This window comes from Myotis lucifugus, unplaced genomic scaffold, assembly GCF_000147115.1.
Source record: "Myotis lucifugus unplaced genomic scaffold, Myoluc2.0 scaffold_249, whole genome shotgun sequence".
Classification (NCBI taxonomy): Eukaryota; Metazoa; Chordata; class Mammalia; order Chiroptera; family Vespertilionidae; genus Myotis; species Myotis lucifugus.
The window spans coordinates 634419-647285 of NW_005871297.1; positions in this window are offsets into that span (position 1 = coordinate 634419).

Below are 12867 nucleotides of genomic sequence, written 5' to 3' on the forward strand. Positions count from 1 at the left end.
CCCATTGATTTTTAGAGAGAGTGGAAGGGAGGGGAAGAGACAGAGAGAGAGAGAAATATTGATGTGAGAGAGACATATCAATTGGTGGCCTCCCACATGTGCCCCAACCAGGGCCAGGGATTGAGCCTGCAACTGAGGTATGTGCCCTTGATCAGAATCGAACCCGGGACCCTTCAGTCCACAGGCTGACACTCTATCCACTGAGCCAAACCAGCTAGGTCCATGGTTCTTTTATGGCAACCTTAGCAAACTAACAAAAACCCCTACTGGTTGCCAGTGGCCAGAGCCACTCTGAGAGCATCCTTAGACACTGATACTGGACAATGAAGCTGGCTTTGCCCTAAGTCCTAGAATGGACATAGCAGCATTTCAGCCACAGACAATGCTGTTGTAAAGTTTCCCCCCACGTCCGGATCTGGAAGAGGTCCGCACGCAAATGAAAGAGACAAGACAAGAAATAATAATTTGGAAATATTGGGAGACCAGGCGGGCAAGTCCAACTCAAGGGGAAGGACTTCCACTGGTGCTCAGGCCTCGCCAACCTTTTATTGATCTGGGATACACCCATAGCATAGCCCTTAGGCAGGCAATTTCCAGTAACAGGCAGACTAGCCCTTCAGCAAAGATTTACATAAGAATAAATGGGGAAGTTGCTTCAGCTACCATTGTCTGGACTAACAGTGGGTGCACAGCGCGCCAGGGCCTTCCGGGATCCTTGTCCACACCTCTCTGCTAGTGAAGACAATAGGCAGCTTCCCACACAATGCCCCCTCACCTGCCTTTGCTGTAATCATCCTGTGAATAGACACAAAGGGAGGCTTCAAGGCCACCCGGGGGCTCCCCAGATCAGCTCCCTACTCCCCAAAGACAGATGCAGTACCAGGCACGGTAGTAAAGAGGCCAGTGTTTGAATGCAGCTAGAAACCTTGTGGCAGGGGTATGGAATGGTGCCTTTCTAAGGGACAGCCTTGCTTCATGCTGGCAATGAACAGAGATTGGCCTCATACTACCTTTTCCCATCCAGTACCATTAGCCCTCTAGGTATTGGACATTCCTCCCACCTACCAGCAGGTGACCGGCTGTGACTTGGGGCCACCCCCAGAGAGTGCCCATTCCCTTCCTGCTCATTGTGTCCATGTCTTCATCAGCATGTCTGTGCTGGATTAGTGGGCTCCCTGAGGGTGAAGAATGTGTCACTTTTGCTAAATCGTTACTTCTCACCTAGCACAGCCCTGAGCCAGGGCCTGAGTTAAAAGAGCCCTAACTAATTCTCTAGGAGAGCTTGCTTGGTTTTTGGCCATAGAAGAGGGTCTGAAATGTGGCCAAGTGGTTTGCACACCTAGTTGGTTCCATAAGACAGGCTATTATACCTGTGCAGTTGTAATAGAGATCAAACAGATTTTGGACTTGATAACTCCCCAGGATTACAACCTTAATCGTTCCCCCTTAATTGGAAATACCTTTGCAGGGCAATACCTTTGTGAAAGTCCTGTAGGTAACACTTTGTAAAACAAGACATCATTTTCTCCCAGGTATTTCTCCTGTCATTCAACATGGCACATTTTCTCTTTCTTTGTCCCCGAATTCTCACTGTTGAAGCTATTCTTTGGGAAAAGGCATGACTTGCGGGGAGGGGGGGAAAGAAAAGTACAATTAAGAAAATAACCATCTCCTTTAATTCCATCTCCCAGGGATTAACCAAGTTAACATGTTGTGTTCCCCTCCGGTCTTTTTTGATGTATATATGCTTTTATTAAGAAATAACATTGGGGGGGTAGGGGAGGATGGGGGTTTAATGGAGGGGATGAGGGCACATTTGTAATACCTTAACTAATAAAGAATTAAAAGAAATAACATAAAACTAGAATCATATTTTACAATTTCTCATTTTTCTACTTAATATTTCATGAATGTTAAACCGGCTGCTTAGCATTCTAATGTGAGCATAAAGTTAGGTTAAAATGTCCCTCGTTGCCGAAACCGGTTTGGCTCAGTGGATAGAGCGTCGGCCTTCGGACTGAGAGGTCCCGGGTTCGATTCCGGTCAAGGGCATGTACCTGGGTTGCGGGCACATCCCCGGTGGGGGATGTGCAAGAGGCAGCTGATCGATGTTTCTCTCTCATCGATGTTTCTAACTCTCTCTATCTCTCTCCCTTCCTCTCTGTGAAAAATCAATAAAATATATTATAAAGAAAAAAAAAAAAAAATAAAATGTCCCTCGTTGAGGATGTTTAGTTTGTTTCTAAGGTTTTGCCCTTAAAAATAATTCTGTCATGGGATATCCTTGCACTAAATTATTATACATATTTCTGATGATTTCCTTCGGATAAATGCCTGTAAGTGAATCTGTTATCATAGAATCTGAGAGCAGCAGGACGCTCTGGAACGGGACTGCTGCAGAGTGGACATGAGGTCAGGGCTGCAGGCAGACCACCGGCAGTGCACGGGGCCCTGCAGCACGTGGCTAAGGCCTGCAGTCTCAGCTTCATTGCATTCAAACACCAGCTCTTTGATCTCAGCAAAGCTCTTTCCACTTCTGAACCTCAGTGTCATGATCTGTAAAATGAGGTTAATGATCTCATGTAAATCAGAACAAAGGTCCAAGGGCTTTTACCAAAATCATCCCTTAGAAAAGAAGGTAGTTCCAAATACTGAAATTCTTATAAAGTGACTCAGATGCTGGGATGCTGTCTCATTTACTTTAAACACACACACACACACACACACACACACACACACACACACACACACACACGGCATTGTTTAAAGAAAATACATTGGCTTGAAATGACTTCAATCAGTGTTTGTTGGGGGTGCTTACAGAGGTTTCCTGACAGAAACTGTAAACAGAAAAGAGACAAATGAATGGAACACAGATTTAGCAATTATTTCTGGGAATATGACCTCATGAATGCAAATAGTGGAAGCCATTGTACCCAAACTTTCTGAATATTCTAAAAGGTAATAAGGTAAATGGTTAAATTGTGGAGCTCATAAATATACACCTATACTTTGAATAAATAAAACAACTGTCCTAATGTTATATTAATGGGTATTCGTGGCTTGGGATAAAATTTCCAGTGACAGTGTGCTGTATCTCAAACAACCGAGGGGGAAATGAAGTTTATATGTCCTGGAAAAATGAATTGAATGACTCAAAATTGACTCTGGAGATAATGAACACAATGGTGAATAAAATTATGTAATGATGTGTAAGACTGAAAAAAGGCAATATTTCTGCACTATTTTATTATTTAAATAGTATGTGATTTTAAATATGTATGTGCAGCTGAATTAATACATTACATTTTGTAAGCTGTATTTATGTTAGCTACAGCCATAACACTTTATAAAAAAGTGGTGTTGGGGGAATCTTCCCATTAGGTAAGGTGGTTCTCCTTATAGCTGGGCAGGTATGTTAGTTATTTAACGCATGCCATTGTGTGAAAATAAAAATGTGATATTTCTGGGGTTCTGAGCCCCCTGCCTAGCACATACAAGTGTCAATTAAAACTAGCTCATCTTATGTGGGTGGTCAAATGGCAGATGCAAATTCTGGATGAGCACCCACTGGAGTGTTGGGGATGGAGGGAAGCGGGACTTTTAGGGCAGAGGGAACAGAAGTCAAACTGGCTTAAAATAGTGTTTGGCCATATACAGTTGTCTGTTGCCAAAAAAAAAAAAAACCCAAAAAACTTTTTTTAACCCATGAAAGTGCTATTTTGTGTGAGGGTACAGCAAGCTTTCTGACTTTTATACAACATTTGCAAGCATTTAGAAATTACAACGAAGCTATTCTATTCATTCATGACAAATATAAGCATGAAGTGGGTGTTAGGCTTCATTTCAAGGCTGAAATTTCCACTTTCAGAGCAGTCCTGTGCTCCAAGAGGCCTTCCATTTCCTCTCCTTATCTTAATTTTACCCTCCCTAAATGGGGCTCATTTCCCAAGGCATGTTGAAAGGAACAGAATAAATGTGTCTTTCCAATCAGCTTCTTCAGTCAGGTTGAGACATATGGATCCTTGGTCCACTCTCCAGAAAACAGACTATTGAGGGGAGAGAGAAAGAGAAATGAGAGAGAGGAGAGAGAAAGAGAAACGAGAGAGAGAGAGAGAGAGAGAGAGAGAGAGAGAGAGAGAGAGATATCTGCATGTTAAGCTAGCTTATTTAGCAGAAAAGAGAAATGGCAAGAATTTTAATGTGATCTTATTTCTTTGGATAGGAGCTATGAGCTGAATTTTCCATTTTCCATTGCTTTGGGCACCGGGTAAATGTCTTTATCGCAGGGCCTGGGGCCTAAACTCAGTTCTCATGTGCCAATGCTTAGCAGTGGGGACCATTTGGGAGATAACTGAAGGCTTTTCTGAAGCTCTCTCTATCTGTGTAGGTAGCAAACTGACCTTCACTGGAGATGTCATCCAGTCTTCCACTGGCCTCTTTAGGCCACTAGGCCTGTGTAGCTAGCTACTTATACACATGGATGCTGGAGGAAATCGGCTATTTATATTATACCCCAACTCATATTGGTAAGAGCCATATGCAAAGTGAAGGGGAGAACTGCCATGACCATTAGAGCCTTTGGAAAAGCCTCCTTTGAAGGTTTCTATGGCTTCATGTGCCCTAAAGACTACTCTGTCCCTTCAGCCCTGATGTGGGCCTGTGACTATAGCTTCCTCTCTTTCCAGGCCTCTTCCCTCCTTCTTCCTGCCACCCATTTCCTTCCAGTTGAAGCAGTCTTTCTTCTCCTACCTGTGTCTATTCCCTCGTTGTCTCCATATTTTCTCTCTTCCTGATATCTGTTGAGGAGGGTTCTCACTTCCCACCTTTGCTTTTTGGCACCATGTGTCCTTTGGCAATAGGGTTAAACATTTTTGCTTAGTGAACTTGGTGTCTTGTCAAAATAATTTAATTACTTACAGGTCATCGGTGGGATAAAGGTTGAGTGTGTGTGTGTGTGTGTGTTTTCTTAGTCATTTCTGAACTAGCACCTGTTAGGTCTGTGTGGGTGCTGGAAAAGTACTTTCCTGCTACTAATAACATTAGAGTTTGTGTTTGGCTGTGATATAAAGTTTATTCTTGATAAATTGCCTTTGCCTCCATCCCTCTGGAACACGCCCAAATTGAAGACTTGTCTTTAGTTAGACCTGAGAAAAATTTAGTGATTCAACTAGAAACCCATCATTGGCCACAGTTTCTCCAGATGCTTACTAGCAAGCCTGGTACTGCATCTGTCTTTGGGGAGCAGGGAGCTGATCTGGGGAGACCCTGGGGGAGCCCTAGAAGCCTCGCTTTGTGTCAGTTCACAAGACGTTGCAGCAAAGGCAGATGAAGGGGAGATGTCTGTGGCTGACGTGCTGCTATGTCCACTCTAGGACTTATGACAAAGTCATCTTCATTGTCCAGCATCCGTGTCTAAGTTGGTTCTCAGAGTGACTCCAGCCACTAGCAACCAGAAGGGGCTTGTGTTTGTTTGCAGAGAACCACAGACTGGGCGGCTTAAACAACAGAAATTTACTTTCTCACAGTTCTGCCAGAAGTCGAGATCAGGGTGTGTGTGTGTGTGTGTGTGTGTGTGTGTGTGTAGTGTGTGTGTGTGTGGGGGGTGATATGTCCGTTTCTCCTCCTGGAGGGAAAACACAGGACAACCTGACTTCTCTCTAAAGAACTCCCAACTCCCTCACCATCTCAGTCCGGCCTTCTCTTGTCCATTCAGGCTTGAACTGGGAGCTGGCTAAGGGCAGAAGGACCAGCTTCAGTCAGCAGTCACTGTTTTCCCTTCTTTAGGATATGAGAGGTTTCTGCCACTTCCTTGACCTCAAGACAGGAAAAGTGTTGTCTGACACTGGGTGTAAAAGAAACGCTTTGTGAATTGTGTTATTCCTCGTTGCTAGTTAAGTTCCCATAAGGATGGTAGCCTAGGTTTCAAGGGGCAGGGCAGGCGGGGCAGTAGAGACAGGACAAATGTTCCACAGAACTGTCCTCTTTCCAGGAAGGCGTCTTGAGGGAGGATCCCGATCTACAGAGCACTAGCTTCCCGAGTTCTACTTCACTTCCTCTACACTGCTTAACTTCCTGATAAGGATGGCATCGGCCTGCAGCCAAGAAGCAAGGTATGCCAGCTTTCCATTGAAATTCCTGTGAAGTAGAAGAAAAAGTTAAGAATTTACAACCCTTTCAAAATTAGAAGTGGCTATCAATTTGCTGCTAAAATCTGGGGGGATGGGAGAGTGGATTTCTATATCTGCCAAAAAGATGGAAAATGCTAGGAAATAACCAACCAACCTCCTAAAAGTGGGAGAGAAACCATTCCTGCTTCACTCTGTGTGTTGTCTCTGCTTATCAGTCTGAACCAAGCTGCAGGCCTGGCAGCCCCCCTGCTGTCTAACTGCTCTCAGGTGGCCGCAGTTCCGCCCACACCACGGCTCTGCTCCACATGATTGGACAGAGTGGTTCTCAGGAAATCAAATCGGGCATGAACTGGACTAGAAACTGGTGGTGGGGCATCAGAGTATGATGTCCAAGAGAGGATGTAGATGGGGGCACAAGAAGAGCCCTGGTGGTACTGCTTACTAGGAATGGTACATCTTAATGCATCACAACATTGAGAGTCTCAGAGAACAAAGCAGCAGAGGCAGGAGACAATCAGACCAGCAGAGTAGCACTTGGAAGGCAGCCATGAGCTGAGGACACTAACCTGCCCTCAAATTGCAGATCTGAAAAGGAGATTAATCCAGTCAACAGAAAAGGAAACATGAAAGGGACCAAAAGAAAAAAAGAGAGAGTTTACATTTTTTATGCCAAAGGGGGATAAAAGTAATTTTTGAAATTATAGAATTAATAAAGGTTATTTTAGTAAGTGACCAGATAAAAATAAGTATACCAAAAGCACTTATTCTGCTCCTAAATACCAGCTGAAACTGGTTTTAAAATGGAATAGGAGAAAAAATACAATTAAAAAATATTCAATTTATAATAGAAGGCAATAAGTAGAAAATATCTAGGGGAAATGCTAATAAGAAATGTATAATAGAAAACCATATGATGAAAACTATAAAACTTTAATGAAAGATATAAAAAAACTTACATGAAACAAGGCATATACAGATTTATCTATGGCATGCATAAAATTGAGAAGGTGAGAGTTCTCACCAAAATTATGCATTTGTACAGTGTTAGTTCAGTAGAAATGAAAATGACTTTAAATGTTGAACAAATTATTTAAAGGTTCATCTTGAAGAATAAGCCAGGAAAAGATGAAAGTGATGAGAGATTTTTCCTCATAATTCTCAAAGCCAATTATAAAGTTATAATGATTAGTACTAGTTAGTACAAATCTCAAAAGCACTAATAGAACAAAGTGGTCATTAAATTGTCCCTAATATATATGCTTAGAAGAACTTAAAAGAAGCAGCAAAAAGGGCAAGAGATGAATTATCCAACAAGTAGAAAATGGTTATTTTAAAAGCTATATGTCATCATATATATGCATTTAGGTAAAATTATAACCGTGTATATATTTACAATTTAAAATACAAAATAAATACTAGGCGTTGGTTGGGGGGAGAGAAATTTATTATTTTGGGGGGGAAAACTTACAGTGTAACCATATACCATAATTCAAAATTTATTCCAGATTTTTAAGAGTTAAATCATTCAACAAACTGAGGTTAATATTTAAACTGATTTCAGGATGAGCAAGGACTTTCTAAGCTTAAAGCAATGAACCAAATCACAGAGTATAAGTCACACAAATAGCCAAGTGATTTTCAGCGGAAGTGGCCAAGTAATTGATAGTGGGTTAAATTCGTGTCCATCAGGAACCTCAGAATGTGACCTTATTTGGAAATAGGGTCTTTGAACATATAATTAGTTATGTTAAGATGAGTTCATGTGGGGTAGGGTGGCTCCTAATTCCAATATGACTGGTGACCTTATAAGTAGAGAAGAAGGAGACACATGCGTAGAGACTCACATGGAGATGGAAGTGGAAATGTGAGGGATGTGGCTGCAAACCGAGGAGCTCTAGGGGTTGTAGACTCTTGTGCCAGCAACCACAAGAAGTTAGGAAGAGGAAGGAAGGAGCCACCCCTAGAGTCTCCAAACAGAGCTCCTTGATTTTGAACTTCTGGCTTCTAAAATTTTAAGAAAATTAATTTCCGTTGTTTTAAGCCTCCATTTGTGGTAATTTGTTAGGAAGCCCTGGAACACTAATATAAAATTCAGTGGAAAACAGGAAACATTTTCAACAAATGGTGCTGGAAACACTGGGTAGCCATATGGAAAAATAAATAAAACTTGATCTTTACTTCACACTATATAGTCATGCTCCACTTAATGGCGATACCTTCTGAGAAATGCATTGTTAGGCAATTTTGTCATTGTGCGAACATTACAGAGTGCACTTACACAAACCTAGATGGTATAGCCTACCACACACCCAGGCTATATGGTACAGCCTATTGATCCTAGGATACAAGCCTGTGCAGCATGTTTCTGTACAAAACAACAGATTAAATCAAGCACAGGAGAAAATAAATAGATGTATGAGGCTGTTGCTGATATAACAGCCCACAATGATCCCAGTTTCAACCATTGCCATCTCTCCCTATTGTACCATGAACTCATTTGCTTTCAGAGAATTCAAAGTTTTGGATGGAGATCTATTTATCCTTGAGTAAACTAATAAAGGAGTTTAAGTCCCCACAAGTCAACTCATCTAGCAGTGGGAGACTGTCCAGTCTGCAAATATTGACACCAAACAGTGACTGTGTCAATGGGTCAAGCCGCAGAACAGCTGCGACAACATAGAGAAGGCATGAAATGTCTTCTTGGGCTCAGGGTTCACACACTGATCCAATCAGAGGATTATCAGCTGTCCTAAATACTCATTAAATCACAAGTAAAGAGTGTTTTCTTTCATGGCCTGACACCTCAGTGACAGAGTTGAATCATTTTTAAGATTAGAACTGAAGCCAGAAATATTACCATTCAAGGCACATGCTGATCTTAACAACTTCAAATTGGCCACCTCTGGCTACCTCCAGTTAAGTGACAGAACAGAAGAAAACATTCACAGCCAGGCTTGCAATCTTCACCTTTGTTCTTAAGAGAAACACCAGCAATGATAAAACATGGACTTTGTCAAAGCAAAATATTTCCTTGACCATAAAAATGTATTAAAATGTGGGTAAAAACCTGGACATTTCCCTAAATAACAAAGAAGATAGTTCAGAATGTTGGACTCCAAGTGGAACATTAGAATCAAGTTTTGGTTCTGCCCCTAATTTTTTTGGTATGTCATTCACCTTTCTAGATTTGTTTTCTTACTGGTAAAGTAAATGTGATGAAGGAGATGATCTCTAAAAACATTATGCCCCACCACCTGGAAGAATTCTAATACAAGAAGGGATCTGGTCAATGGATGCATGGGATTGAGAGGACAGAATGTGATTTTGAGCCCTAAAAGTGGTCCATGGTCTCTTTGTTCCAGACAGTGTCTAATCTTTCCTTCTTTGTGGCAGAAATACATCTAATTACCCAGCCTTGGAAGTATAAGTTACATGGAATCATTACTTAAGGGGCAGCAAAACATACTGGTTAAATATTTGGGAATATTATCCCCATTACATGTGCTTATATGTTTGCCTATGGATTCCTTACACATGATGCGTTAAATACATATTTGGTAAGTGAGTTAATGCATGAACAAATGAAATGAGATTTTTATGAACCACATTTAATGTAGCTAACATAATTGTCTATTTGGGCATCAGCAGAAACCAATAAATGAGAGAACAGATATAATTATGTGAAGAAGAGTTCTTCAGTAAGCATTACTAATGTAATATAATATCTGTTACATAGTAAGCATTATGACACCATTATTAAATGAGCAAGTGTTGCATACAGAACAATGGACAGTGTCTTTAAGGATAACATATAGGAGATGCTTAATGCCATTCTGAGTGCTGGGATTAAGACCTCTGCCATTTGAATCAACTGTTTGTGTTTCATGATAATAGCCCCTATTAACAGTTTTGCTGGCTAACAGGGGCTCCAAATATGTAGGCAACTTTTCTGCCCCAACCCATCCCAGTAAATGTTTCCATCAATTTGAGATACAGGGAAAGATTTATACTGGAACTGAGAAGTGCAGAAAGAATGCTTGTACCAATGGGCAAGGTAAGAAGGAAGCGAGGCTCAGAGTCCCCATCAGGGTGGTGCACTCGTTAGGAGGTGGGATCTAGAAACAGATCGCTGGTTTGAATTCTCACTGCACCATTTCTTAGCTGGGAAACCATGAGAAAGATATGTTCTCTGGGCTTCAGCTTCATCACATGTAAAATGAATGCTCATATCCAATCTGTTGGGTCACTGTGAAGATGAAATGATATCTCCATTGCCGGGCACTTGAAAGAGTGCCTGGCATATAGCAAGGGCTCAAAAATGTTGGCTGTTACTATGATCAGGCCTTTTGAGTTGAAATTGAGCCCATATGATTAGGAAGGCAAGAGCTAGAAAAGAAAAGATTTTGAGGAAAGACTTAATAAGGTATGGGCCAGAAACTGACTCAATTATTCAAGAAAAACTTTGTAAAATGCTATGTACAGCACATCCAGAGATAAATGCTTTCTGACGAGGTGGCATCCATGCTAGTATTCTAGATGTCTGCAGAGAAACTAACCAGCTACAGCATCTTGAAAAGTGAAAGCTTGCAAGGTATCCAGAGGATAGGGCTTAATATTAATAATAGTGCACATTTATTGAGCACTTATTGCCTACCAGGTCTGATTTTGGTTATGTGGACTGGCTTATTTGGGCATGAACGTTGGCTTTCCCATAAAGGGTAAGAGAAGAGGTGATGCTGCTCCAAGCAGCTCTGAAGTCAGCAGTCCTGGGCGTGGGTGAGCAAGGAGGGCTGACAGGTGTGTAAGAGCATGTGAGTCACCTCTTTGGGGGGACCTCCTGGGAACAATTGGGAAGCATGACTGAGGTGAGCTAATTCCAGCTGTGAAGGTGGTGGCAGCTCATCCCTTCAACTGTAGGCATCAAAAAGAAGTGACTGGTACTTATTAATCAGAGGTTGATATGTGGCTGCCATTTGGATGAAGAGTGGACTTCCTTCACGGCTGTAGCATTTGCCAGTGCATGGGCCACATTCAGTTTCTCTAAGGGTACCTGGGACAGGGTCATAACTGCATGAACTCTTCACCATATTCCGCTCCTAACACCACCTCTGCATTTCCATTTGGCTTATAGTCCTTAATTATTTTTACTTATTTAACAAATACAGATCCAGTGCTAACTGTGTGCCAGGTAGTTTTAAATGTTTTAGGAATGTTAACCTATTTAATCTTTACGAACCGTCCTATGGAATAGATACCATTCCAATCTCCGTTTTATAGATTAGGAAAGCGAGAGAAAGAAGTTAGGTAGAGGTTAGCTATCAGCTTACACATGGGGTAAGAGACAGAGCAAGGATTCAAACCGAGGCCGTCTCACTTCCAAGTCCATGTCCTTAGCCCTGCTACCATGAGCTCCTACATTTTGGAGGGAAGTGGGAAGGAGGTATTTGTTTTAAGTATTATTCTCCATCTACTAGCTGCCCTTTTAGAAGGAGAAGGAAAATAAAAAGAAACAAAACATTCTGGAAGCTCAAAGGAAGTAGACATCCCAACTCACTGTGAAGTGCCTCCCTGGCATTCCGAAGTCACTTTAGAGCAAATCCTTTTCCAGGGGTTACTTTTTCCTATCACTGTCCTGAGAAGTGATTGGACAAGCTCTACTGTGTACCCAGAGTGTATTTTCCTGCAAAACTAATTGTCAGACTGTGTCCCTCTTATCTTCCTATCCAGGTGAGTCCTAAACTGAAAACCAACCTACTCACGAGTGGTCCTACTGCCCATCTCTTCCCTTTCAAGGACCCAAATCAAAGCTGCTATTTCCATCATTAAAACAGCTGCATAGAAGCAGTTCCCAACAGCTGCCTTTCCAAATAGTGTCCCTCCTAAGGAGCATGTCTTTGCAATGGCACCCTGTCCCATTCCAATCTGGTGCCTTTTAGCCCCCAGGGAGCAAGGCGGCAAGCACCATGCAGCAGAGAGGACCTGGCTCCCATTCCAGCTCTGCCCACTGCTGGTGATGTGGCCTGGGCAAATCATTGAACTTCTCTGCACCTTCATTCCTTCGCCTATAACATGAGCCAGGAGGGATCTGCCTCCCACCCCAGCATTAATGTAGTTAGTAAAGCTCTTTTAATACTTACTCTACTAGGTTCTTTAGTGGCCACTTGTGCTGAAAGCAAAGTAAGAGGCTCCAACCTAGACACTAGTCTCAAGGGGAGATGTTAACCAACCTGTGGCTGCTGAGAGGCAGCTATTCACAATCTTCCCAAACACACACACACACACACACACACACACACACACACACACACCATTTCACTTGTTTCCACTCTTTACTTCCTGTCTCTCCATCTCAACATACTTCCTCTACTTCCACACACTTCCAAATATTTGGTTCATAAGTAAAAAACCTTCACATGGCAAAACCACAAAATATAGAGAGGTCATATGGCTTTTTCTAAATTTCTACATGAAAACTGGTTTGAGAACTTTCTTTCCACTCCCCGCTAGCCTGTTATCTCTTTTCCTGGACCCTCATACCAACTAGGTAACCAGGGGCAAGTTACCTCATTCTTTGAATCCTGGTTCTATAAAGTGGGGTTTGAATACTGCATGAAGTTGTTGTGAGTGTTAAAATTTCAGCCCCCAGCACTGTAAATTCTTAGTAATTATTACGTGTAGATATGAGCAGAGACATTTTCTGTGCTGAGGCTTATCCAGGGCTCTGCAGTGCAAGTAC